General features: G+C 42.2%; 1 protein-coding gene across 1 annotated transcript in view; it reads left to right on the top strand.

The window, feature by feature from the left end:
- Window positions 1-26,753, top strand: part of USP25 (ubiquitin specific peptidase 25) — a 461,260-nt gene that overhangs the window by 195,265 nt on the left and 239,242 nt on the right. The window contains exon 31 of the mRNA XM_080562087.1: window positions 14,694-26,505. The gene's annotated coding sequence lies outside the window, so the exon portion shown is untranslated. The remainder of the gene's footprint in view (window positions 1-14,693; window positions 26,506-26,753) is intronic.

Consider the following 26,753-nt stretch of genomic DNA (forward strand, 5'->3'; position numbering starts at 1 on the left):
AGCATAGTGCAAATTAATATATATTTTTCTATTTAGCTGATTTGTAGCTATTACTGCTTAAATGCATATCTTCATCACATTTCAATGCATCAGATGCACTTGGGCATTTTAAATGAAAAGTTAAAAAAGTCGGAGCAAAAGTAAACATGAAGTTTTGATATGGCTTCCTCATTAAGGAGAGTTACGAAGTCATTAGATATTAAAACTTCAACATTTGTTTTGTATTCCAGATAAAACAAGTTATCACTCAGCAATTTGTGAGAAGTCATCTCAGTACAATTACTGGAACTGTGTGCTTAGTAAGGGACTCCAGATTTCTGAAGGTGTTTGACCTATAAACCACAACAGGGCAGGAAAATGTTTTGCTGTTTGTACACTGACTTCTTTAAGGACATCGGTATGTCTCTTTGGCTGCTGTTTTTCTGCTGGATCAAACATTTTACCTTGGTCACTGAACGTGACTTTTGGAAGTCCTCAGAATTAGCTTATAGTTAATTGTCATAGATGGCAACAGGTGATTTTTGAGTCACCTCCTCAGTCCAGACTGAGCTGCCAGTATTTTACTTTTAATCAGACCTTCCTGAATTTCCACTGGCCAGGCAGGTTCCAGGTTAGTGACAGAAAGAATGGGAGTAGAACAATACCACGATTCTCCATTTCTTCACTCTGTCTGCTCTAGTGTTTTTATAACAGTGTGAAAAGAAGAGAGGACTGAAATATGTTATTTGCAAATATCTGTTCCATGCCACGGCCTGATCTGAAGGCTGACTAGGATTAAAGAAAGCATATTTGGTCCTCCACTATACCGTGTCTTTACCAGAAACGTCTCTGTTTCCACTGCACTCAAGGTGTTAGGTGCCATCTGTATAATATGCTTACCATGAGATATAAAAGATGGTTTGTCAGAATAAATCATCAATGCATGCAGTCTGTGATTAAAAAATTAGTCACCAGGATTCCTTGGCAGGAGCACAGGTTATGTACTTGAAGGACAGCTGTCACTGCTAGAAGCCCTTTTGTTGTTTTCCTGTGAATTCCTTTATTGCTTAATCTACAGCTGTGTGGAAGACATCCGTCCCTGGTGTGGACATGTGGTGTGAGTCTTGTGGGAACAGATAAATTTTCTTATCTACTTCTCCTGGGTGATGGGTATATTAGGGCAAGCACCCTTGGACAATAGAGGCTGGTCAAGATTGCTGGAGTGCAGGTTATATATACACCACTTGTGGTTCCTGGGTCATGGCTAAACTGCAGAGACCCTCTGGTGGCTTAGTCATACCTCCTGGCATCTAACTGAGCGCAGTCAGAAATGGAAGAAAACAGTGTCATCCTCCTCTTTCAAGAGAGGACAAATAAACACAGTCTGTTCTACAGCGCATCAAAGCTCCTCTGTGATGATCCTCGGAAGAAACCTCAGGTAGGTAATATGTTGACATAGAACTTGCTTACTCATTAGGATATGACTAACTTTAAGCTTTGCCTGGAAGTAAAAAATAGTTACTTTTATAAATACTCTGTCTGTACTTGTCCGTATTGCTGTTAGACCTGTCAAAACATGCCACCTATTTTCCTGGCCTAGGTATGGCTGGAATGTGTTAGAGTATTAACATCAGTTCAGGTGAATGTGCTGGGTTTTAATGTGTTTGGAGGGCAAATGCTGCCTGAGAGAAAGCAGCTTATCAAAGGGAAAGAGAAGAAAGCGCAATTGTGAGGCTGGGATCCTCATGAGAGCCAGTGTTGCTACCAAACCCTGGCATGCTCTCAGTCGTGTACCTCATCCCGCAGCTGTCAAGGTGGCCACCTACGATCCTGGATGCAACCCTCATGGTCTGCAAGATATTAGGCACTTGTGCTTTGCCTTCCAGTTACTTGACCTTGCTGTGTGATTTATGTTCTACCAAGCTAATTTATGTTTTCAGCCAGCGTGTACCCACTGTTGGCTTTTTACTTGCAAGAAAGCCTTAATCCTAGATCATAATAACAGTATAGAGAGCCAAGCTTCAGTCCACATCTGTGCCAAAATCTGTAAAGTTCCCAAGCAGTTAAACTGGGGAAGTTTTGCTGGGTAGGGTTGTTTTTTTTTTTTATTATTTTTTTTAGCCACAATGAGATTGTTTTATCGGCTGGGGAAATAGCAAGCACATGTGATTGCTCTTTTTCTTTCCTTCACATTTGGCCCTTTTTCTACGGTATGCTGACTAGGATCCAGCGGTGGCTGTTTAAGTGAAATGGCTACAAATAATTGATGTGAATGCGACATAATTCACTCGGTTTTGTAAACAGTTGCTTTTGGCCGATATCTTTTGACCGATACCATATCATCTTGTCTCCATTCTTCTCACGGGACTTAGAGTGGTTGGGTTTTACTTCTTTATTATGCCTTTAATGTCTGTTCTGTGCTGTTTCTGGCACGAAACTGCTCGCTTGGTGGTGAGGGCTTTGCCGAGCAGGGAGGAAGGGCTCTGCCACCGCTTCTGCCCCGAGGGCTTACACAGACCGCCGAAGCCGCCGCCGCCTCTCCCCCTTCCAGAAGCTTCTCGTCTGAGGGGCGGCTGGCCGCTAGAGGATGCTCCTGGCCCGGCGCTGGAGGCCAGCCCCGGCTGGGCGGGAGCAGCGCCGGGGGCTGGGCTTGGCAGCGCACCTGGGCCCTGGGCGGGGGCCGGGCCTGGCCGGGGCCTGCTGCGGGCGGGCGGCCTGCTTAGGCCAGCCCCGGTGCCGCAGGGTCGGGCAGCGCGGCGCCCTCAGCGCTCAGCGGGGCTCCGTGAGGCGCCTGGCCGGCAGTTGTGCTCTTAGGTAGGGACAGCAGAAGAGTCCTTGTAGAGAAAATCGGGGGCTACTTGGCATGTAGAGGCTTACACAAGCCTTAACTGAAAAGCAAAGCGTGGCGTTAAAAAAGTTACACGCAGAAACATCCTTCTTGTTCTCCGTTACTGCCCTTCCAAAATCCCTGCGTGGAATGAGTTCTTTGAACAGTGCAGGATTTCACGTGGTGATAGCATAAGAAAATAATGTAGAAAGAATATTTTTAAGGTAACGAAATACTCAAAAGTTATGAAGGTTTGAGGTCATTTAAGTTAGCTCATGTGCATTAGAACACAATATTTACCAGTGTAATCACGTTCTGCCTCTTTCTCCCCATCCCCTCACTGCCTATGCAATTTCTGCCTTACCCTGATGACAATTTAGACCTGCCCAGAGATGCATAGGGCTGTGCGATAGAGTCTTTTCATTCCTTGCAGCTGGATGGCATGTAGTAGATAAATCAACAACTACGGGAAAAGAAATATATAGGCGAGAAGTTAGATAAGACTGAAAAATAGGATTGTAGTCTTGTCTCCACCACCGATGTTTAGTAAAGTCAGGAAGTTTTTCATATCGTGCGTGTATTCCCCAGCTTCTGCGTGCTGACTGTGAGATCCTATGCTCTGATTAATCAGAAGTGTTGAACACCCACATCTACTCCCGAAGTCACTAGAGAGTTGTGTTTTGAGTCTGCAGAATAATGAATAGTGCTATCTACTATGCCAGCTCATGTGCTAGATGTCTCAGATTTTGTGTACCTGTATCTCTCTGACTGTAATCTCAGTGCACATCTTTTGCATCTGTAGAAGGCAGGTGCAGACTTCAAGGCTGCATTGAAAAATAATATGTTTGAATCACTCGTATCCTCTAATGATGAGCACCAAAGAAATGTATGGACAAAGTAAATGCATTTGTCTTCAGAGCAAGTTTTGAACCACGGATAGGAAATAAAGCCCACTACGCAGGATCACAAAATGAGCAATGGAACAAGAGAAAATGCTACAGTGATGCTCTTAAAATGAGCATTGTCTATCTTGTGCAGTTAATAAAGCAAAATTAGTGCTATTTATTTAAAAAAAAGTTTTAAGCACTTGTTAATCAACCCTAGATATGCATTTAGGCTGAATTAGGATTGCACTCTAATTCTGCAATTTCCTAACACATGTACTTGATTCTGTAACCTGACTGATACTGCTTAGTTTCCATGTGTGTGGAGAAAATAAAAAGCAAACAATTCATAGTACAGTTGATGACAGCAGGATAACACTTTTTAGTAACAGAATTAGTACAGCTTCAAGTAGGATTCTAAAAAAATGGTTTAACTCTGATTTTTTTTCCCCTCTCATTTAGTTTCTCAAGTGTGTTTAAAAATAATAATAATAATAATCCATTTCCTGTGACAAGGAGCAAGGAACTTAGCTGTTGGAGAGCAAAAACTCATGCAGAAATGCATCTGTTTTCTTTGGGTGGGGGCTCACCATTTGCCTTTGGTGGTTACTGTTCTTATCATGACCTCCCTTTCCTGTGAAGGAGAATGAAGCTCCTATCTTTCTATCCTTTATTTCTGCATTTTGTTGCATGTAAACAAAACAATTTTACATCATGTGCTGAGTGAGTTTGCTTCCTGATGCTCAGGAAGCACATACTCTGCAAAACCAGGCAGGGTTTGGATGAGCTGCATCGTTCCGTAAGCATTAGTCTCGACAACAGGTACACAGTAATGCCATGTACAAAGCTACTCCAGCTTGGCCTTTCTGCTTTCCTGAGTGATTCGTATTTTGTGCAGAATTCTGTAGGCTTGCAGTTAAGCAAATTGCTCTCTAAACACTTGAAAAGAGACACTGGAAGGTTTGCAGATGGTGGTGTGTAGGTGTGATAAATTAAAACCTTCTTCAGTTCAGCCAGTGAACTCAGCTGCCTTCTTGCCTCTAACTTGTTTTCCTGCTTGTAAGATGATTAAACATCAAAATTCAGCAAAGCAACCCAGAAAAAAGACTGAAGATCTCATTCGTATTACGCAATAATTCAGCCCATTTGTATGTGTTAGAAAGCAAAAGATGTTTGGTTTTGACTTTGTAATTTGTGCTGGAATATACTTGCACATACAGAATATAAGCTGTGATTTATTTTTTTATTTTTCTGTAGCATCCCTTTTTTCCATTATTAAACTCTTTTATTTTCTCCAGAATATGGTTGTAGGAGTATGAAAGAAAGGCAACCTCAGAGACAGTAACTTAAAAATCTGTTCCTGAGTCCACATTATAGCTGCTCTGTTTTGCTCTGTATGCAAACTGACATGTATCTTCAATCTAAATAGAGACAGGAAGATAAACGGAAATGTTGAGACCGAATGACCAAGAAGCATTCATTTATATTCTTGAGTGATTTGGGGATCTTAGTCTAATTCACTGCTCAGATTGTGGTGTTTACAAAGATGCTTAGCTCTTAATTCATTCCCACGTGCTGGGAAACATTCCCAAGAGGGGTAAAAGAATGATGGCAACTCTGGAGGTTATTAAAGTATTGTTGTGATTTAAGGTAACTTTTCAACAAATGATAGATTCATTTATTGTACTGCAGCTTGGAATTAGAAAAATTGCTGGAGGCTTTCAAAATTTCATATCACGGAGTGGAAAAGGGAGCAGTGGTGGCAGAGCAGAATAGATTTCTTAAGTCTAGTTAGAAAATTTCCATCAGTACGCAACACTTTGAAAGCTATGAAGGTCAAAGTTACTTTTATTACTTCTGTGTTTTTCTGCTGTATTAACATTTTTTATACTATTGAGCAAGTTACAGTGTGTTTTCCTGTTCTTTTATGTTTAGTTTGATTTCAGTGTCTTGGCTTGAGAACGATCATCTCTTTAATAGTGTCTATTTTTAATATGTCTGTATGAGCAGAGATATCTGAACAACCTTAACTCAAGTGAAACTTTTGTCAAAGAATTTATGGAACTGGAATTTGGTCCTATTTATGGTCAGTGAGACGGGAGGGGACCACAGAGCCCTGCTTGCACCCTGGGGGATCTGAGACACGTTTTCAGCCTGTGCTTTTGGCACTTGTGCTCCTCACAGGGAAGCCCACACCATCCGCAGATGCTAGACACACCAAACTTCTGTAACAGCATCAAGACATGCTCAATGTCTCAGTGATTCACTGTGAATTTTGGAGGCACGTTCCTGATCCAGGGTGTCTTCTGACTTTTCTGCCTGAAGAACCCTCTTCTACTGTGTGGTCAAATGCAGATAGTGACCACTGTCCTACACCTCCCGGTCTGTAAGGAAGTCAAGTGTTAGTGCTGGTGTTTGAAAAATGAACTGTCTGGAGAGGAGCTTAGTCAAGGTGAGTTCACAAGGATGGGAGAAGGGCAGGGTGCGTGGTTAACCTGGTCAGGACTTCTGGTCTCAGCTGCCCCCAGAGGTGGAGCAGTCCCCAGCAGGGGCATTGGGAGCAAGAATGTGTTATAAGCAGGCATCATCATAGACTGCAATGATGGTGGGAACACTTTCCTCTTCCTCCCGCCACCCCCCCCCCCCCCCACCCCCCCGGTCTATTTCAGTGGAAACCTGTCAGTCAGAATAGTCATACTGGTAATTTATGATGTGATGTGCAATCAGATAGGCGCTTTGGCCATTTTTCATGCGTTTTGCTGATGGTGGGTCGCACAGTTACACTGGGAGGTTTCAATGATTAAAGCCATCAGAAGAGCTCGCCCTGGTGACTGATATTCTCTGACCTCATGACCTACCAAAGGCCATAGTACCACACTTAATAAAGCTGTTTCAAGCTCATCACTTCTCTTGGGCTCCAGCACAGATTTTGAAGAGATGATCAAGCTTGACTTAAAGTCTTTCAGGATTTATCTGCCATGTCCACAAATAGGCAGTTTTAATTAAATATTCAATCTTAATGTTTTTAACACAAGTTTTGTCTTTAATAGGATTGTGTCCAGCTTCCTCTTATAATTATTTTTTTTATTTATAAGTAGTCTCTTCCCACCTGTGTACCAGAAGATACTCATTGGCTGGGTTTAGTTTGTCTTCGTAGATACAACTCTGGATTATATGTAGAATGTGATCTGGTAGCAAGAGGCCCCTTTTTAATACAATATTGTGAAGTCTTCCCTTTGAGGTACAAATATCCAAGAACATAAGTATGCTTCTCTCATCCATGCGTGTAAAGACTAGTCTTGCAGTCTGCAATTCAGCATGACAGTTGCCACATCTTCTCTGTATAAAAGGCATTGGAACACCTCTCCTCAGCTCGGTCTTCAAAAAGCACGAATAAAATAGGAAATCCTTTTGATTTTCATTGTTGTCTCGTGCCTTATTTGAACTTGCACTAAGACGTTGTAAAATGTTGGGATGGCAGCACTAGTCAGCAGCAAAGTGGTTATGTTAGGTGCCACACGGTGCAGATTCAGCTTCACTTGCAAAGTCTGGAACTCCCAATGATTGCACCATGCCGAAATTGATAGGAGTACGGCAAAGGTCATGTTGTGATTTTCATGTGTCCATTTGTGTTATAACCCTGTCCCAATACAGTAGTGAGTAGCTCTCATTTTTACTGTTTGTGGGGTGTTCTCAGGGTTGGGAGCAAGGGGAACAAAACCATCCCTTACTGCTTTGTCATGTCATTCTGTATGCAGCCCACCTGGGAGAAAAATAAGTTTCAGACTAGCTTAGCCAACTTAACTCTTCAGGTTAAAGCTTTACTGTACATCTGTTCACCAGGAGGAGATCGACTGCTTTATTACCCATCATACAATATACTGTATAAATATAGTCCTGAGGACTGCGCTTGTCATGCTTGCTTTTTAATTTATTGTGTTTCTTGCTGTTATTGCCTTTGAAACTCGGTGAAACCCTGATGGGTTGTTTCAGTCTCCTGTTTCCTATCTCCGTTGAGCTTCTGCATTGCAATCATCTGTCAAAGATGAGTGGGAGTCAAGGAAATGGAGCACCTCAAGTGGCTGACAATGCTGAGCAGATAGCCTTCTGTTTTTGCTGAGTACATGCCTTCAGAGTACAGATATGTGAGCTGGATTAGATACACGAAGTTTGTAACACCTTCATTTTATAATAATGGCAGACCTGATTGCACATGAAAATTACACAATTTTAGCAGTTGCTATGACCCATAAATACAAGTTCCTTTGCCATGGATGCGGTCATGATGACATCTTAGACCAGATGCACACTAGGGTTGTAGTCATTTAACGCTGCGGATTAAAATAAATAAATAATTACTGCATCTATTGCAAATTGGCTAAGGCAATGAAGTTTTTGCAAGAAATCAGTGTGAAACATAGGAGTGTCGTTGCTGATGCATGATATCTTGTTCTTCTTCTCCCTAAAATCTCCAGACTGCATGTGCTATCTGCAACCCGTTTCCAATCCATAGTGGCTTTAGAAATGTGGATGTAGGAAAAAAGAAACCGTCACAGAGTGCCTGTCCCAGAAGTACTGACTGGCACAGGAGTAAACCACGTAGGACCTATAGAAAGTATTTGGCAGAAGTTTAGCTAGTAAAATTGATTGCACCTTAAACTATATATACTTTGTCACACTAAAAAATGCGTGCTATGGTACTAACAGAAGTGAATGTTTAAGTATACTGGAAGTATCCTAAACTAATACGTACTTCTCAAATTACTCTCCCACTCCTTTTTCTAACAGTTTTGCAGAACTGAATTTGTTAAAATAGTGTGTAGACAGCTTTGTAATTATGTCTTTTTCCTTATTCTGAAACAAAGTATAAATTTCCCACTAACATCTTCAGAATGGTGAAGTGGGGAGGGTCCCTCTCGAATGGCTACATCTTTGTTGACTCCCTGGTTCTAAAAGCAGTATTCTGTTGGAATCACCAATTAAGCCAATTTCTTCCATGTTTCATTTCTCTCGGCAACAGAAATGTAAGCTATGGCCTCTGGCCCTAATGAAATCCTTTAAATGCAGTCTACATAGCAAAAGGTTATGGGGGCAAAGAACAGTTTAATTTCCCAGTAACACTTTATGGGCACCTCTGAAAATGTACTTGGTTCTGGAGTTCTCTAACAGTAGTCAATTTGCAGTCTAGAAGTTGCTGTATTAAAATTACATACATGAGAGAGGTTGGAGGGCAGTTGGGTACAGGACCTTCCTGCTAAATTGCTAATCCAAATTGGGCCTTAGTCAATCTCTTACAAAGCTGTCGACATGCAGTGACCTATCTGAAACGAGCTGGTAGCCCCAGCCCGCTTCCCGGAGAGGTGCGCACGTCAGAGGAGTGATCAGCTGGCACTAATTGGCACCCTGGCTCGCAGCCTCAGCAGAGGGCCGGAGGTCTGGTCAGGACTGGAGACTGAAGACTGCTCTCAACCTTCAAGATGGTCCCTCCGGGTCAGAGTTTAGTGCGTGCTTGTAGTGTCACCTGTGCAGTTCAGCTGTGCATCTTGCTGTGCTATGCTCAGGCTGTGGGTAGGGAGCTGCACTCCTCAGGGCTTTCACAGGGCATTTCAAATGCTGAAAACACTTCAGCTTCCCTTCAGACAAAAACATGAAGAGAACATTCCCTACAAAATAACCTGATACTCTGAGGCACCGGATGATAAATAGCCATTCCAGGAGCAGGACTGCACTGGAAAGGGGAAAGCGAGGGGGCAGGTATTGCTTCAAGACAAAACTTTTTCAAGTCCTTATCCTGCGTGCATGAGTACCTTTGTGCTGCCAATTTCTCTGTCCATTGGACTCAGCAAGGGTATAAATTAGCATTGCCTAAATAGTAAAAATACACTGTTTTTTGAGTAGGTTTGTGAAGTTCTGCTTGCTTTAAAAACATAGTAATACATGGTCTCTGTACACTTGAAAATGTTCCCAGACCAGAATCGTATCAGAAAGTTTATTATTGGCTATTGTCTCTGCAGAAGTCTTGTATTTTAGAAGTTTATTTCTTTTGTTCTTCTGTTTACAAAGTTTCAGTCGTTCAGGCAAATAATGATGTCATGAACCTCAGGTCATCAGCTCATTCAGCGCAAATAGGGTGAGTGAAATAACATTAAGAGATGAATAATGTACCTATCTAGCGTTTTAAGCCACGCAGTCAAAGGTGATAAAATATATGGTCTGAATTAGAAGTTGAGCAAATTCTCTTTACCTCTGTTTACCCTTGAACATACCAATGAATAATGAGCAGCAATGACAAATGATTGGTTGTGGTGCTAACCAGAAAAAATAGGTTAATTTGATGCAGGTTAGTGTGTTTCACAAAACATTTGGTGTCTTCAGAAAGCAGATTTTGTCCATCTATATGTGGGCAAATAAAGATGAAATGAAGGTCCTGCACAGGGTATGCATGTTTCCAGAAAACAGAACATACATTTTTTTTTTTTCCCTCATAGCTTTGCAACAGAGTAGTTACTGATGACCTGCAATTTTTCTCCTCTAAATCAGATAACAAAAGAAACCAGGATCACAGCCACAACTGAAATGATGGAGTTCTGAAAGTAACACTCTCTTCCAGTCACACTGCAGTCTCCTTTCACTGCCTCTGTGCTCTGCCACTGGATGGTCTGGTGTACGTTTATCTGGCAGACTAATACTGGAGCAGCACAGAAGGGAAGGTTGTGTTTGTGTCCCTAAGCAGGGGATCAGCTGCTGTGTAAAAAAAAAAAAAAAAAAAAAAAAAAAAAAAAAAAAAAAAGGCGGGGGGGAGAGAGTGTGGACTCTGCTCTCAATGTTGCTGTTGCTGAAGCCAAATGCAAAAATCACCCTGAATAATGTTTGTGTTTTAATGGTTTACACTGAAGCACAGTGGTACCCGAAATGTATAAGAAGTTACTATTGCAAATTCCCACCTATGGTTTGTGTTTCCGGAAATACTACCCCTCGCTCTAGTCTGGACATTGCCCCAGGTGGTGTCTGACTCTTAACCCAAATCAAACAGTAATCGCTCAGACACTGTCTGGCTCTCACACAGTGGACAGGGAAAGCACAACAGCCTTCTAGTTGCCTCTTACAAAGCCCAGGCAAGTATTTCCCTCAGGAAATCTCCAGCCTGTTTTCTTCATTGGCCTTTAGGGCAAGGTTTTAGGGTCACAGTCCCTGTTGCCCTCCCAACTGCTGCAGGGTTCAGCACAGTTGGTGAGCAGACTGCACACTGAAGGGGTGCAGTATCAGAGTAGTATTGCAAAGAGGATAAGCACAGGCTTTTTCAGTTTTTCTTTTGCTGGCAGTGCCTTGGTAATATGTCATAACTTCAGAGTGGACAGACTGTGACTCCAGAGCTGTAAGTGGATTGTCAGCAGTAGAGGTGTGGTTGCCAGTCCAGCTGTTATGGCCACCGTGCTGGATTTGGTTGTTGAAGGGTATCTCAGTTTACAGGCTGCTGGAAGGGAAAAGTCAGCCAGATCTCAGAGGCTGCCATCAGGGCGGCTGCGGGTCCCAGCAGGGCGCTCTCCCTCAGCTCACTTGGCAGCAGCCCTCCTGCCACTTGTGATCTGCTTGCTTAACTCTGGCAGCTCTGTATCTAGGGGTGCAGCTCCTGACGCTGCAAGAGGCGGCAGCCTCTGTGCCTGTAAAATCAGAGTTTCTCTTTACAAAGAAAAGACGGAAAATACAACAGTGCTTGAACGTGTGTGCAGACAGCAACAAGCATGCCAGGCAGTGTGCACTGCCTTGCCTGCCTTAACCAAAATGTATCACTGCCTTCCAAGTGCTGCACGTAGCATGAGGTTTATGCCTGAGATCCCTGTTTATCTGAGCTGGACTTGTACCTATTTGTTTGTCCTTTTAGCTTGGACTTGCACTATTGTCATCTTCAGATGACACATACACACACCGTGGACCTAAGCAACACCTAAAGCTTTCAGTGAAGGGGGAAGAGAGGAAGTAGCTGCTGTTTTAATGAAATAAATAAATTTACTGTTCTGAAAATCAAAGAACACTGTTTTTGCATTGAATGAAATACATTTACAGTCATATTTAGTAATTCAATTAAGAAAATGTTTCTTTCGGACACAGATTTTTGGTAATATGAACTGTTTCAATAATAATTCTGGTGACAGTGTACTGTCTGGAAGAAGGAACCAGCTAATGAGAGAGATCTCTAATATCTAAGACTATGAACTGTTTGTTACACTCTTCCATAATGTTTTAGTCTTATCTTTGAATGTAAGATAGTTCAGCTGTTCTAGTTCACTTTCCTGTGTGACTAAGCTAAGCAATATAGCTTTGCACTTCCAGATTTTTTATGAACCCTGTGCCATCTCAGGAAACTCATGTTAATCCTTGGGAGGACCAAAAGAATCTACTAACATATGCACACTGCCAAAGTAAATGATGGTTGGATTCCTGAGATAATCTTTGCCTTTGATCTTGTATATCAGAAAATTTATTTGGTAAAGTAGTGATGAAAAAACTTCTGTCTGTTCTGAAGTATCAGCTGCAAATAGCCTAGACCTTCTGAATTTCAAGATAAATCAGGACATGTTTTTTTTCCTCCCTTTCCAATCCTTGGTAATCTCCATTGAAAGCTTTATATTAAAGCAATTCAGAGAGTAGCAACAGCCATTCTCTTTCTGGCACTTACAACCTTGTATGCAAAATTGCATGACAAGTTGTGTTGATGTGTGGAAATCTGACTGTATTGTTATCTGTGAAAATAATAGCAGAAAGAAATGCCAACTAATTGCCTTACAGTTCTTCCTCCTTGGATACATGTTTTTTCCTTCTTTCCCTGACCTACACTAAAGTTCATGGTGTTTCTGTACTCACTCCAGTGTACAGAAAATAACATGAAAGCATACGGCCATGTCTTGCTTGTGGTGGATCTCCAGCATGGAACTTACTGGTCTACACCAATATTTCTTGGTCTAATTTTTCAAAGTTTTCACAAAAGTCCCCTCAAATGATTCTGCTGTGTGCTCTGATTGTTACTAGTCTTGCTTTGATGGGTCCCCTGGATGCTGTTTTGTTGTATCGGATCTTCCTTTTCCTGCGGTGTCCATTCACTTCATATTTTCACGTTTTATGTTTTCATATTTAAACTGATTCATTAATTTTTCAATGCAGTGGATCATTCCGTTCCATTTTTAACACATGGAGATGTTTTTATGTACCTTTGCAGAACATCACTGAAACTCAACCTTTGAATCTGTTTTAAATCCTTTCTGGGATTTTTTTTTAATTATTATTTTATTTTAAATTTTAAATTTTTATTTATTTGTTGTAAGGTTTTGTCTTTATTGTAGGAAAAATACAGCCTAGATTTTTGCAAAACACCCAGTTCTTCACACTGACTAGCACATTCTTGTTTCAGGACTCCCTGAAGTTTACAGCCATGTGTAATAACGAAACTTAAAACTTTTACTAGTTACTGTGTAAAACTTACATGATAATGAAATCCATGCATGAAGCAGCTTATACTCTGGACAGAGATTTTACAAATGAGAAGCTGGGGTGTAGAAAGATCAGGTTGCCTCCTTGATGACTAAGGAGAGGTGGGGTGGAGTTCTGCTCAAATCTTGTGCATGTTTTAAAGCTTTTCTCTCGCAAGCAGAGATCATCAATGACCTCATCTGTTAGGACAGGTAACACATTAATGGAAGGAAAAGTCCACGTTCCCAGTACGTGATGGCTGTCACTGCTACGTTACTCATTTTGTTAGTACGTTCTGCCTCTGTCCTCTCTGCTTTGAGTGGTGGTGTTGTATCCAGGGCTGCTCTGTGGGCCTGGATAACAAAACCCACTAAACAAGACCCATCCCATCCTTCAGAAGTGGAGGAGTGACTGCAGACACAGCGGCCAGATGGAAGGGGCTGCCCTGCCTACCCAAGCACAGCTGTCCCACCAGCCCTGTACCTGCCTTGGCGCAGAGGTGGTCTCCAGGCTGTGTTGCACTGCTGGGGGCAGGCAGGTCTTGGGAAGGCTAAAACATGTTAACGCTTTCCATGGGGACTGCAAGCTGCAGAAGAGGTCAGTAACTTCCAGCTGTGATGCTTCCTCCATGCTCAGGCCCGGAGAGGAGATGGAGAAAAGAGCAGGTCTACTGTGCATCCATAGACCTGAGTCATTTATGCAGTTGTTGCAGTTCACGGTGATATCTTGAAACTGGAAAACCGATTTCCTGGTTGCTTTGTTGCTCACCTTCAAATTTCAAATTTGGGCTGATGGAGCCCCAAAGTGTCTGTTGCTAGTTACCTAGCTGTATGGAGAACATGTGCTTTTGCCTGCACATGAACACAACAGTAATGAAAATCTTTTTCAAAAAATGGCAGCAATTAAAGTAGTATTAAACATAATCAGTAACCTATTAATGAAGAATGGGTTAATATTTTTTCTCTGTACTAATATGTTTGATAGATATCAGATATTTTATCTGCTTGTGGTGTTTTTGTCCACCTATTTTTTTCATTTTGCTTATGATTTTATTTAATGGAAGAGTCACTTTTCACATATTGGTTTGACAATTTACAAACACGTGTTTGTGCTGAATTAGGTGCATTTCTAAACTTTGTATGTTGCTGCTGACAGTTTGGGGATTGATTTTTATCCCTAGAGAGGTGCCTTTTTCTCTTTAAGGCAAATTGAAGTTGACTGCTGGAGCATTCCTTGGTAAAAGAGAGAATCTTCTTTTGGGATATTTTTCCATTGAGATGCTTCAACAAGGTCATGTTTTTCATGACACCAAAAAATAAAAAATTCACAGACAAAGAAGTAACATTAACTTTTAGAGTAAATAAATAGGAGCAAATATGACCAAGCTTTTTTTCTCCTGCAGTGTTCTGTCAGGCAAGTGTACCTAGATATGCAGTAGGTAACAATTTTCCAGGCTTTTATTCTGAAGGTACGTGTTAACTGCTAGTGTGGGCAATGGCATTAAAAAGAAAATTATCCATCTGTGTTCTCTTGTGCAGGACCAGGAAGGTGATCATCCCCCTGTACTCTGCTCTGGTGAGGCCGCACCTTGAGCACTGTGTTCAGCTTTAGGCCCCTCAGTACAAGAAGGACATCAAGGCCCTGGAGCATGTCCAGAGAAGGGCAACAGAACTGGTGAAGGGCCTGGAACAAAAGTCCTTTGAGGAGCGGCTGAGGGAACTGGTGTTTTTCAGTCTGGAGGAGAGGAGGCTCAGGGGAGACCGTATTGCTCTCTACAACTACCTGAAAGGAAGGTGTGGGGAGCTGGGAGTTGGCCTCTTCTCACAGATAACTAGTGATAGAACAAGAGGGAATGGCCTCAAATTGTGCCGGGGAGGTTTAGGTGGAAATACTGAGGCATTTCTTTTCAGAAAGAGCAGTCAGGCATTGGAACAGGTTGCCCAGGGAAGTGGTGGTGCCACCGTCCCTGGGGTTGTTCAAGGAAAGGTTGGACATGGTGCTTAGGGACATGGTTTAGTGGGTGGTATTGGTAGTAGGGTGATGGTTGGACCAGATGATCTTCAAGGTCTCTTCTAACTTTAATGATTCTATGATGATTCAAAATAGTAGTGTGTAAGTGATTACAGATGGCTAGTTTCTTATATTAGGACTGAATTTCTGTATGTGAGTAATTTCTGTTACTACAAGTAGCACTGTGTGGTAAATACCATCCTATTCTTTATTATTTTTATTGCAAAACAGACATTCTGGTACGTGGTAACTTCCATGTGCACCTACCTGCTTACACCAGAAAGCATATGTGCAAAACACAGATGGAATTGAAGGCTGAAGATGCACCTTGCTTCTGTTCTTTTCCATAAAGAATAGAATGAAATTACCTCAAAACCAGTGTTAAAAATAAACCCAGGCACAGGATGGGAGGTGGAGTGCAGTCCCTGTGGCCGAGGGGCAGCCTCTCTCTCTGGCAAGCCAAATGGCCTGGGGGAGCCAGCCCCAGAAAAGGGGCCCTCAGCCCCCCCAACCCTTCTCCTTCTTCCATGTGAGGGCATCTTCTAGGCTGCTCCCAACACAGCTGCTTTGGGCTGCTCGCATTGGCCAACACAGAGACTTGCTGGCCACCACTGCCCTGCCTATGCTCTGGGCCCTATAAAACAGGACCCCCTGCAGCTGGCCCACCATTTGCTGAGCTTCTAGGCACCCTGACAGCCAGCTTGTGTGGCAGAAAGGAGACCAGAAGCAGGAAGGTGAGCGGCAGGCCTCCTCGGTGTGAGAGGACAGAGGTGCAGTCCCAGGAAGCACCTAGAAGGAAGGCACCTGATGAGAAGAGGAAATGGCATGGGCAGAAGAATAACGCCTGTGGTGTGAGAACAGACACCAGTGCTCGAGGGACCTCTGGCATGCAGCCCACAGGCATGTATGAGCGTGGCAAAGACATGAGGCCCTGACGTTACCATTGGCAGTGCAATGGTGTGGGGCATAGGCTGTCCCCTGTACCATACAGTGCCTCTGTGCCTGGGCATTACCATTAGCACAACAGTGGCATGGGGTGAAGGCAAGAGTGCCGGCTGGACAGCCATGTGGAGCAGAGGCCTGCCTATCATCCAGAACACTGTGGGACCCAGCTATGGCCATAAACCAGATGGCAGCATCAGACCCATGCACGGAAATGAACCGGACAGTGGCATGGGACCTAGGTATGGAAGTGGACGGCCTCCTGGTTGTGCACCCTGGCCTAAAAACTTTCAGAGGCAACCAATTTGGGCAATTCTGAGCAAGGACTAGTTTAGCCTCTTGCCAAACACCGTGGAGCCCATGGAGGTGATCTACCAGATGTGGAGGAACTGGTGGAAGTGGATCCACCTCAGCCAGAGCAGACCTGGAACTACCTCATTATGTCTTTGCTCCCTGCCATCAGAGCGCAGCAACAGCATCGCAGGCACGCCTGGCCAGCTCCCTACCTGTGGCACAGCCTCTACCCCAAGCATTAGCTTGGAGCTGCTAAACACTATGGATATCTTGCAGGCTCACCTGCAGGATGTCGTGGCAATAAAGAACTCTTGTTGCCGGTTCTCAGGGTTTGCGCGAGTGCTTCTTTCCCATCCCCCAGCCCTTGTGTGAGAGGTGACATCCCTTCTGCACAGAGCCTTGAGGAGGAGCACAAGCGATGACCTAGCTCCCTTCGGGCTGCTGCACTAGGGTGACAGGAGGAGTCCCCGAGGGCCACCATGCGCCTCTAACATTTGTGAAAATAGACTGAGGGGTGAAAATAGTAGTGCGTGTAAGAGATTATAGCTGGCTAATTTCTTGTATTAGGAGTGAATTTCTATATCTGAGTAATTGGTAATGACACACATTGAGAAGGCTGAGGTACTCAACATGTTCTTTGCCTCTGTCTTCACTGACAGCTGGGCTTCCCAAGTCTCTCATTTCCCTGAACCTGTAGATGGAGGCTGGGGGAACAAAGTCCCACCCACTTTAAGTGAAGAGCAGGTTTGGGACTACCTGATGAATCTAAACACGTATAAGTCTATGGGACCTGGTGGCATTCACCTCAGGGTCCTGAGGGAACTGGCTGATGTAGTTGCCAAGCCTCTCTCCATCATAGTTGAAAAGTCCTGGCAGTTGGGTGAAGTCCCTGGTGAGTGGAAAAAGGGAAATGTCACACCCCTTTTTAAATAGCGATGAGAAATGTTGTTTAGAAAGCAGAGGAACTCCTACTCAGACTGGGGAGGAGGAAGAAGATGAGATAGGCTACTCCAAAGTGGCTGGGCCATCAGAGGAACAGGAAGTCAAAGAGGGAGATATCATAAGAGCATCAATAACTACCTGAGGCCTATACCAGCATGAGCCAAACTGGGAATGAGTGGCAAAATACCCTATTGTTACTGGCCCGGATGCTTTGTGCATCCTTGGCATAGACTGTGTCAGGAAAGGATATTTCAAGGGCCTTTTTTCTTCAGGGAGGCAACCTAAGAAGGGGACAGGGAGAGATGTTTTTTACCACTTGTTCACTCTCCCTTTCTCCTTCACCCTCCTCTTCTCCTCCAGGCTAGTTATGATAGCTCTTTAGGTCTTTGAATATCCTTGGGATGTTCAGACCAGAATGTTCTTATTATTATGTCTCCTGAGTGCACTTCAGGTTTTGTTTAAGGTTAAGCAACTACTTAGGAATGCCATCCAGAGATCTGTCCTGAGGCAGGATAGTTATGAGTGGCAGGGAGTGTGGGAGGATATGGACAGGCATCTAGAGCAGTGGGCACCTCCAGTGCTTTGGAAATTCACCCTTGAACAGGTGCAAAATCCTAAAAAAGTGGCAGAATGCTTGAAAAAGACATGTCACCACCCTGGCAATTTCAGGGAGATGCAAATCACTGCAACGTGTTAGGGCTTGGCCTATGCCTACTGAGCTGCAATTGATGCTACTCCAAGCCCTGTGACAGGCCCGGTGGCCACTCCAAGCCCCAGGCTGGGTACCAAAAGGATTGTTGTGGTTTGACCCGGCCAGCAGATAAGCACCACACAGCCGTTTGCTCACCCTCCCCTCTCCCTCTCTGGGATGGGGTAGAGAAACAGGAAAATGAAGCCTGGGGGTTGAGATAGAGACAGTTTTATTAGGACAGAAAATAAAGGAAAGTAATAATGATAATAGTACTACTGCTAATAATGTGTAGAGCCAAGTGATGCACAATGCAATTGCTCACCACCTGCTGACTGATGCCCAGCCTATCCCCGAGCAGCCACCCCACCAACCCCGGCTAGCCACCCCTATATTTTGTTTAGCATGATGCCATATGGTATGGAATACCCCTTTGGCCAGTTTGGGTCAGCTGTCCTGGGTCTGTCCCCTCCCAGCTCCTGCTGCACCTCTAGCCTGCCCACTGGCAGGACAGAGCGAGAAACTGAAAAATCCTTGGCTTAGTGTAAGCATTGCTCTGCAACAATTAAACATCAACATTGTGCTCATCCTAAATCCCAAACACAGCACCATACCAGCTACTAGGAGGAAAATTAACTCTATCCTTGCAAAAACCAGGACACACCACATCACATGGTACGGAATATCTCTTTGGCCAGTTGGGGTCACCTGTTCTGCTTTTGTCCCCTCCAAGCTCCTGCTGCACCCCAAGCCTCCTCGCTGGCAGGGCAGTGTGAGAAGCTGAAAAGTCTTTGACTCAGTGCAAGCACTACTCTTCAACAATTAAAACAATTAGGAGACATTTCTTCTCAGAAAGAGTGGTCAGGCATTAGAAGGGGTTGCCCAGGGAAGTGGTGGCATCACCATCCCTGGGGGTGTTCAAGGAAAGGTTGTACCGGGTACACAGGGACATGGTTTAGTGGGTGGTATTGGTAGTAGGGTGATGGTTGGACCAGATGATCTTGAATGTCTTTTACAACCTTAATGATTCTATGATTCTAAACTCATATTTATTTTTTTAGGATATTCAGGTTCTTTCCAGAAAAGATTTATGGCTTGTCTATACCATCATCAGGGGGTTAGCAGTTACAGACATGAATAAACTGTGTGTGGAGATGCAGGATTTCTGCCAAACAGGTGCTTTACGAAATCTTTATTTGCATCAAGTAGGGCTAGATGCTTGCTTGTTTGTTTATTTATTTATTCAGATAGCTCTAGTCCTGCGTATCCAGCCACAGAGACTATTTTCTCAACTTTCTCAAGCCTATATCCACCCAGACCTCGCTTCCTGGGATGCTGGGATTCACTCATGCATTTCTACCTCCAGGGTCCTTTTGGCACTAAATTTGTTTTATAGGAATACACACACACACAAATATATATATTATAAATATAAATACTGCTAAAAGGAAATAATGTGGATGTATAAATCTGGTTTCTCTTCTGTGGTCAAAATGAAAACTACCTCACACCTGACCAACAAAGATGAATCCAGCCATCCTGATCAATAGTGTTTTTTTGTTTGGTTGCTTTCTTTGATGGTACGTGGGCAGGATACTGGTGAGGTGATGCACAGACCTCATTAAACTCTCATTTAATGCTTGTCACTGGAATAACTACATCTGTTTTTGTCTTCAGGATTTTCATTCTCTTTAATCTCAGTCTTTTTATTCGCTCATACTTCCAAGACCCAAGTGACACAAATAAGTAAACAAACTTCTTCACTCCTTGAGTAAGGTAACAAATGACAGTCAAACCCACTTGTTTTCATTTCACGGAAATCATGCCAGCTGAAATAAGATTTTCGTCACAGAGCACTTAAACAAGTTCTAAGAACAAATTTATTGATGAAAGTCTTATCCTGGTGGTTATAAAATCTTTAAAGGACCTCTAGCTATCTGCAAACTTACTTTAAACCTTCTTTGGTATCTTCTCATGGGATTCTTCATACATTTGAATCCTAAAATTTGATGTCTCTCAGTATGCTTCTGCAGACCTAATTATCAATCGTCTCCAGATGCCGCCAAGTTGGATGGGAGTGATGAGGGTAGGAAGGTTCAGCAGAGGGATCTGGATAGGCCATGTCCAGTTGTGTATGGCCTTCAACAGGGACAAGTGTTGAGTCCAGTACCTAGGTCATAACAACCCCATGTAGTGGTATAAGCTTGGGGCAGAGTGGCTGGAAAGTTGCCTGGCAGAAGAGAAGCTGGGGATGCTGGTCAGTAGCTGGCTGAACATGAGCTGGTAGCGTGACCAGGAAGGCCAATGGCATCTTGGCATGTATCAGAAATAGTGTGGCCAACAGGTCTAGGGGAATGATTGTCCCCCTGTACTCAGCCCTGGTGAGACCACACCTCCAGTCCAGTGTTCAGTTTGGGGTCCCTCACTACAAGAAGGACATTGAGGTGCTGGAGCATGTTCAGAGAAGAGCAATGAAGCTGGTGAAGGGACTAGAAAACTGGCGTTATTTAGTCTGGAGAAAAGAAGGCTGAGGGGAGACCTCATTGCTCTCTACAGCAACCTGAAAGGAAGGTGTGGGGAGCTGGGGGTTGGCCTCTTCTCACAGGTGACAAGTGATAGGATGTGAGGGAATGGCCTCAGTTGGCAAGGACGCACTTAGCTTGGATATCAGGAAGAATTTCTCAATGGGAAGGATGGTTAGATATAACAGGCTGCCCTTTTGTGGTTTGCCTGTTTGTGGGATGTGGTTTAGTGGTGAACTTGGTATAAGTAGACAGTTGGATTTGATGATCTTAAGGGTCTTTTCCAACCTAAATGATTCCATAATTTGCCTCTTTGATCTTTGCTTTCCCTTCTCAGATTCCTTCTGTAATATTTGTGACAATTCTTTATTAGTCATTACCAGAGTAAGATTTCTGCAAAATCAAAGAAACAAAATTTACAATATTCATCTTAAAAAGAAGAAGAAGAAGAAAAAAAGTATTTTCAAACTTGTTTGAGTGTCTTGTAGATGAATATGAAAACACTGGGGTGGTGTTTAAGATGGGGTAAATGAGAGATGACAGGGTGCAGGGTCTGATGTTGCTCCATTGCAATTGGTGAGCAACATCCCAGAGTTAATGTACAACCAGATCCAGGGGGTAGCCCAGAGAGCAAACAGTTCACATTTTCTGCCCTGTCCTCAATTCTACTCGTTTGGTTTTTGTTATAATTTTTACTGAACTTCAACTTGGAATGTGGATCTTTCTTTAAATGGAAACTATCTTTAAATTAGATCATAACATCCGTTAATAGTATGAAGTCAGAATAATTTTAATACATCCCTTTATCCTCCTACTTTTTGTTTTGGATAGGCCAGTTGGATGTCGATCTTTATGAACTCTACCTGCTCTACCTTAATCAAGTTTGTTCCTGTTTTGTCCTTTTGCCTGAAGACTTCTGATGTTTAGAATTAACTTTGTTCTCAGTTGTTTTCCATTCTGTGTTGGGCTTTACACCTAATTAGAGGTAATTGTTTCCTTGTTCCTACAGCATCAGCCAAGCAAGCAGATCTTGGCTGCATCCCTCCACTATATGGGGGGCTCCACTCCAGGAAGAGTATAGCAAAGACTTTGGTCATTTAGTATTTATCTCTATTTCTTTCATTGTTCTGAACCTCTAACAAACGTGCCTTAAATGTGTTTAACTTACTTCACTAAGCTGTGAAAATCATGGAAATCAGTGTTTTGGAGTGATAGCGTGAATGCTATAGTGTTGTCACAACGGTTTTCACTCTAGATTGTTTTAACAATGCTTTAACACTTTTTTAGACTTGTATTGGGTTCTCACTTTTTTTTGTTTTTCATAATTTTACTGATTTTGCTGCCACATTTTTTTTTATTTTTTATTTATTTATTCTTTTTTTTTTTTTTTAATTTAGAGGTCTGGGAATAAATTCTAATCCAGGACTCAGACAAGTTATCTGAACTGGGTTCAATTTGTGTCTAATAATAAAATGCAAATTCCCATTAATTAAGTTTGTAATTGTGGAATAGGAGGGAGAACGATTTATAAGGCAGTGGTAGGAGGAGAACTTTAAGTAGCAGTGCATGGTGAATGAGATGCACAACTTCCATTATCAATAGGAGCTGCATGTCTAATCCACCAGGCTTGTTGCTGCAGAAAATGTACCCTGGGATGTCAGGTGTTAAGGGGAAGAATGGGCCTCTCACGTTCTTTGCGCTTACAAGCCGGCTGTAACCTTTTGACTCTCTCTCTCTTTCTCTTCTCGAGTTTTGTTTCCTGAAAGGAAAAGGGGGTGGGGGAAGGTAGGGGAAGGAGGTTTAAAGAGTGGAAGATCTGTTTCAAAGTGCTGTAGTGCATTTGCAAGTTTTTTCTTTTTTCTTTTCTTTTTTTCTTTTTCTTTTTCTTTTTCTTTTTCTTTTTCTTTTTCTTTTTCTTTTTCTTTTTCTTTTTCTTTTTCTTTTTCTTTTTCTTTTTCTTTTTCTTTTTCTTTTTTTCTTTTTCTTTTTCTTTTTCTTTTTCTTTTTCTTTTTCTTTTTCTTTTTCTTTTTCTTTTTCTTTTTCTTTTTCTTTTTCTTTTTCTTTTTCTTTTTCTTTTTCTTTTTCTTTTTCTTTTTCTTTTTCTTTTTCTTTTTCTTTTTCTTTTTCTTTTTCTTTTTCTTTTTCTTTTTCTTTTTCTTTTTCTTTTTCTTTTTCTTTTTCTTTTTCTTTTTCTTTTTCTTTCTTTCTTTTCCTTTATTATTTTTTTTTTTGGGGGGGGAATAGTTTTGTTTTGTTTTCTTTTAAGAAAGAAGTTGCTTTTCAGGTAAAGTATTTAGGCTTAAGATATAAGAATCAGTGGGTAACACTATTGACGCTGTAATCTTTACACATTATGCTGTGAGTGTTTTGCACATAGCTTTTTTACCTTTCTAACTAAAATGATTATAGTTTCATTTAAAAGCATAATAGGTGAGGAGAGCTGGTACTATGAATTAATGTTACTTTTATATTCATTAGGTACTATGCAGAAAAACAGCCCCACAAATAACTTGAAATCCCTTTCATTCTCAAAGGATCCCCTAATGTGGTGTGGTCATATATTCTATCCATTGCACAAAAAGAATTGGTCACATTGAACTTGGGTGTACTCCAGACCTGAGGATGTGCATACGCAAAGGAAAAGCTTGTGTAATACTCGCACATTTCATCTACTTGCTGTCTCTGAGTTACTAAGTGTGGAAAATATCCCGGTGCATGTACCCTAGGTGAGTGTTTACTTATTAGAATAAAAAAAAAAACGCATGGCAAATACAGGAAAAAGTTAATGGTGTCTAATTAAGGTAGGTCTACAAACTTCATGATTTCATGAGAAAAAAGAGCAGAAAGTGGAAAAATATGCCAAAAGGTACGTTGTCCTTTCTTGAAATAGAGTCTGTGCTGATCCCTTACTAGAATGTAAAAACGGCAACACTAATAAGGTGGTGCTTACTTTCTTTAGTTAAAGAAAGTCTTGCTCATAGGAGAATGTCCTGAGAACCCTAAAAAGAATTCTATATGTTTCTGTCTACCATCTTGGGTTTGAGAGCCATGTGCCTCTTCTAGCTTTGCATCCTTACTCGTTCATGATTATTTTGAAATGGCTCATATTGCCTTTGCTTGGCTGTAATGTGGCAGCAATGGAGTAGAGCCAATGGAGGGGTAATTTTACAGCCAGCAATCAGGAAAAGGAAGAGCCCTCAGCCAGGGGACTCAACAGTGCCAGGAGGAGCCATTATTCTGTTATTATTTCCAGTGTGGAGGCATTGTTTTAAGTTACATTAAAAACATCCTTTAAATGTCATCGTTATTTGTGTTGTAAATTTTCCATATCAACCTTTCCAAAAGAAAGGTGTGTGAATTTGTTACATATATCCAAGTGGAGTGCTTGGGATGTATCTCGCTTTACAAATTATATGTTAAAGGAGAACCTCAAATTTAAGGTAATTCTTCTGATTTAGAAAGCCTGGAAGATCACAGAGATTGGGCAAACATGGCAGGAGTTCTCTGTTTCTTAACAGTTGCTGGGAACAACTCTCTGAACAGCCTGTCTCCTGGGAGGCACTGCCTTACCATCTTTTCTACTATTAAGGACTCCAACCCCTTGTGATTTACGTGCTCAGCTCTATATGTTTTGCAGGAACCTATAATTTAGATGGCTAAAGGAGAATGAAGTCTATATCATTATTCGTGTGCGTGGGTTTGCATTTGTCTTCTGGAGATCGTGTGTTTGTTGAAACCCATAATGGACTTAAATGGTGATTTGGAGAATTTGATATAGATAGCTTGCTTATTTTCAGTTACTCAGAAGTCCTAGGACATTAAATATTTTATACTTAATACTTCTTTAATTTCACTAGGTAGAGCATGTGTTGTGAACTAACATTGAAAGGATCCGTATATTGAATATTATCACCACTTTTTTATGGATAGTCTTTGAGGAGGTAAAGGCCTTGCATCTGTGAGGCAAGTGGCATTTGGCATAAACGCAAAAAGGTGAACCAATGTGCCTGAAATCATTAGGGCAGTCTTAGACACGAGGGGGAACAGAACCCAAATATCCTAAAACCCTGTCCCAGTGTCTTAATTTTTTCCATTTTTTTTTTCCATTTGCCCATTTTTTTCATTCAAAATTTAAGTTTCCATGATTATTATTTCTACTGCCAGGGCTTTCCAGGGATTTAAACATGACCTAATTTATTAAATGCTGTCTTATGTGCAAGACAGAAGCAAAATCCTTACCCCAGGGCACTTACTCAGTGGCCCTGATCCTGCAATCTGATCTCTGGAATGAACGTCTGAACTAACACAAGCCATGCTGCATGGTCAGAGAGCTCGACGGGGGCTTTAATGGAGAAGAGACATGTAGAATGCAGGTTGCCTACAACATCCTCAGTGATTTTCAATGCACTGCTGTTACTTTCCTGTTTTATTATGTGTTTCCCTGCATTCTCTCTGAGCTTTTGAGCAGTTGCTGCTCAGTTACCTTAAGCACAGAGAAGTTTGGTCTGGACTGTTGTTTTTTTTTCCAGCTATCTATAAGCCTTGATCTGTGGCACTACTTAAAGACGCTTTGCGATGCACCTTGAGATTAAAGTGCATCGCCCCTGCCGTGCATTGATCTTGTCTGGCCCAGAAAGGGGTTGTCATAGATCTGCTTTTGAAATCAGGACTCCCTTATGGGTTTTTCCAAGGCATCATCCATGTCATTGGGTTGGCAGGATATGAAGCTGAGGGTCTTTTTGAAGTTTTCCTTCGCGCCAAGGGGTGTATGCTTGTCATGTGGGAATCGTGCTAAGTTACACCCTCTTCTCCCTGTGTGTTCAACGCGGGATAACTTGATGCAGTATTTAAGTATTCCAGGTCTTTTAAGAAAGTCTATTGTTTGATTTGTTATATTGGAGTCCTAAAATGGAGAGTGGAATCTGAACGCGCGCAACTCATTTCTTGGAGGAGACTGAAACGCAAAGGCTGAACTTCATGAATTAATTAAATAGTCCTACAAACATCCATCCCCTTGCAGCTACAGACAATAGTCTTATTTTAGGAAGTACGATCCTGTACTTCATCAAGCATCACTCATGCCACTATTATTTAGTTTTTGCATAATTGTAAAGCAAATACCACTTTTAAAGGTTGCTAAAGTATCTCACATTTCAGTCTCTCTCTCTCTTTTTTTTTTTTTTTTTTTTAAGTACAAAAAAGTTAGTTTCCTGCATCGAATGATTTTTTGCTGGAAAAGCAAAGTAACATTTCTTTACTCAAAGCTCTTCTTCCTGCAAAACTGTGGTACATGGAAAATATTTTCCAGCTTTCAGAGTTTATTTGATTTTGAACACTTTTGGTTATGTAAGTTTTAATAAGTAGCTTTGGTGTACCCCTAAAGGCACACCCCACACACTTATGTTGTGTGACCTAGGGTCACAAGTAATGGCTGCAAGCTAATTGATTGAGAAAGGCTTGTCTGACTGGGCCCCTTTGAGTCCTCCCTTTACATTCCTAAATTTCTGTAAAGGAGGCACTGGCAGCTTTGCCTAGTGAGAGGAGGGGTTGGGGGAAAGGGAGGAAGTTTCTCCGTTTCTGATTATGCGCAGAGTTTCCTTGTACTGAGCTTATGTTCTCCACCCACTACTTAGTAAGAACTCCTTAACAACTTAAAGCTTTATCCCTGTGAGTACCAGAAAAGTGATTTGAGTATTTATTGAGCAGGGAGAACAAACTGCTTGCTCCAGGCAGGGAGACAGCTTATGGAAATAATATTAGACCTTCAGCAAAGTGCACAGCTGCATCATACAGAAGCTGAGACTCAAACTGACAGGCAAATAAGCCAGATCAAGGAAGGGGCCTCTGTGTGGCAGCTCTGAGCTACCAAGTGTTGGACAACTAGGCAAAAAGTGCAATGGAACAGGGCAGAAAATAGCACACTAACTTCAGGCAACTGTTGCTTTTTCATGGTGAGTCCAGATTTGAAATGTTGTTTGAAATGTAGCTGCTGTTGTTGTTTCTAAAAACCCTTCCGTTTTACCACAGCTATGCTTTTGCGAAGCTCATTGTGTTACAGATTATTTGTCCGGATGTGCACTTCAATTCTGAACGGTGCAGAAGTGTACAGGGATGGTCCTTTCCTTGCTGCTTGCGCGCTGTTTTTCTTTTGCTTGCTTCAGGAGACAGGTCCAGTTCTTAAAAGCATGCGGCGTGGCTT

The sequence above is a fragment of the Anser brachyrhynchus genome (assembly GCF_964034855.1).
Source record: "Anser brachyrhynchus genome assembly, chromosome: 1".
In the NCBI taxonomy this organism is placed as follows: Eukaryota; Metazoa; Chordata; class Aves; order Anseriformes; family Anatidae; genus Anser; species Anser brachyrhynchus.